Genomic DNA, 2,500 nt, shown 5'->3' with positions numbered 1-2,500 from the left:
TTTTCTACAGCTTCAGCAAATTATGGGGGGATTAAAATAGTGAAGACTGGCCATTAATCTTCACACCTCCATAGATCCTTTCTAATGTCAATAAAATGGTCTTATCGTAGTCAAACTGTCTTAAAATGCCCTAAAAACATGCCACACTGTCTTAAAATTCCCTAAAAACATGCCAAACTGTCTTAAAATGCCCTAAAAACATGCCAAACTGTCTTAAATGCCCTAAAACATGCCAAACTGTCTTAAAATGCCCTAAAACATGCCAAACTGTCTTAAAATGCCCTAAAACATGCCAAACTGTCTTAAAATGCCCTAAAACATGCCAAACTGTCTTAAAATGCCCTAAAACATGCCAAACTGTCTTAAAATGCCCTAAAACATGCCAAACTGTCTTAAATGCCCTAAAACATGCCAAACTGTCTTAAAATGCCCTAAAACTGCCAAACTGTCTTAAAATGCCCTAAAACATGCCAAACTGTCTTAAAATGCCCTAAAACATGCCAAACTGTCTTAAAATGCCCTAAAACATGCCAAACTGTCTTAAAATGCCCTAAAACATGCCAAACTGTCTTAAAATGCCCTAAAACATGCCAAACTGTCTTAAAATGCCCTAAAACATGCCAAACTGTCTTAAAATGCAAACCTAAAACATGCCAAACTGTCTTAAAATGCCCTAAAACATGCCAAACTGTCTTAAAATGCCTAAAACATGCCAAACTGTCTTAAAATGCCCTAAAACATGCCAAACTGTCTTAAAATGCCCTAAAACATGCCAAACTGTCTTAAAATGCCCTAAAACATGCCAAACTGTCTTAAATGCCCTAAAACATGCCAAACTGTCTTAAAATGCCCTAAAAACATGCCAAACTGTCTTAAATGCCCTAAAACATGCCAAACTGTCTTAAAATGCCCTAAAACATGCCAAACTGTCTTAAAATGCCCTAAAAACACTGTCTTAAAAAACTGTCTTAAAATGCCCTAAAAACATGCCAAACTGTCTTAAAATGCCCTAAAAACATACCAAACTGTCTTAAAATGCCCTAAAAACATACCAAACTATCTTAAAATGCCCTAAAAACATACCAAACTGTCTTAAAATGCCCTGAAAAACGTAAGTTTACATATTCGTTCTGTTTGCTATTCAGTGATTTTCTACAGCTTCAGAAACTCATGTAAGGGATTAAATAGTGAAGACTGTGGACATTAATCTTCTAACCTCCAAAGATCCTTCCTAACGTCAATAAAATGGTTTAATGGTACTATTTGGTGATTTTATAAAACTTCAGAAACTTTCGTGCAGGATTTTAAAATAGTGAAGACTGTGGCCATTAATCTTCAGCCCTCCATAGACCTTTCCTAATGCCAAAAAAAAATGGTCTTATCATTACCAAACTGTCTTAAAATGCCTTAAAATACAAACCAAACTGTCTTAAAATGCCCTAAAAACAAGTCAAACTGTCTTAGAATGCCCTAATAACATGCCAAACTGTCTTAAAATGGCCTAAAAACATGCCACTGTCTTAAAATGCCCCCAAAAAAGTCAAACTGTCTTAAAATGCCCTAAAAACATGCCAAACTGTCTTAAAATGCCCCAAAACATGCCAAACTGTCTTAAAATGCCCTAAAAACATGCCAAACTGTCTTAAAATGCCCTAAAAACATACCAAACTGTCTTAAAATGCCCTAAACACATGCCAAACTTTCTTAAAATGTCCTAAAAGCATGCCAAACTGTCTTAAAATGCCCCCAAAAAAGTCAAACTATTTTAGAATGCTCTAAAACATGCCAAACTGTCTTAGAATGCCCTAAAAATATGAGTTTCCATATTCCTTCTGTTTAATATTTGGTAATTTAATAGAGATTCAGAAACTCATGTAGGGATTAAAATAGTGAAGACTGTGGCCATTAATCTTCCGCCTTCCATAGACCCTTCCTAATGTCAATGAAATGGTCTAATCGTACTATTTGGTGATTTTACACAACTTCAGAAACTCATGTGGGGATTAAAATGTTGAAGACTGCTGACATTAATCTTCTGACCTCCATAGACCCTTCCTAATGCCAATAAAATGGTCTAATCACAGCCAAAACTTGAGGTAAAAATGTGTCCCAGTACTGAAGGGATTAGAATAGTGAAGACTGTGGCCATTAATCATCTGACCTCCATAGACCCTTCCTAATGTCAATAAAATGGTGTAATGGTACCTAAAACTCACCTAAAAATGTGTCGCAGTACTGAAGGGGTTAAAATAGTGAAGACTGTGGCCATTAATCATCTGACCTCCATAGACCCTTCCTAATGTCAATAAAATGGTGTAATGGTACCTAAAACACACCTAAAAATGTGTCGCAGTACTGAAGAGGCGAACTGACCAACAAGAGACAACTAAAAAAAAAAAACAATAAAAACACCATTTGGGGGACTGGCAAATAAGTGGGCCTAATTTTCAAACCCTTTCCTTTCCCTAGCCTTTTTTTTCTCCCTCTTACACACACAAAA

The 2,500-nt window shown here is 35.9% G+C and overlaps 1 protein-coding gene across 1 annotated transcript in view; it reads right to left on the bottom strand.

Moving 5' to 3' along the window:
• LOC123516193 (abnormal cell migration protein 10-like) overlaps positions 1–2,500 on the bottom strand; it is a 148,853-nt gene that overhangs the window by 128,408 nt on the left and 17,945 nt on the right.

Source organism: Portunus trituberculatus, chromosome 5, assembly GCF_017591435.1.
Source record: "Portunus trituberculatus isolate SZX2019 chromosome 5, ASM1759143v1, whole genome shotgun sequence".
Classification (NCBI taxonomy): Eukaryota; Metazoa; Arthropoda; class Malacostraca; order Decapoda; family Portunidae; genus Portunus; species Portunus trituberculatus.
This window is presented reverse-complemented; position numbering and strand designations above follow the sequence as displayed.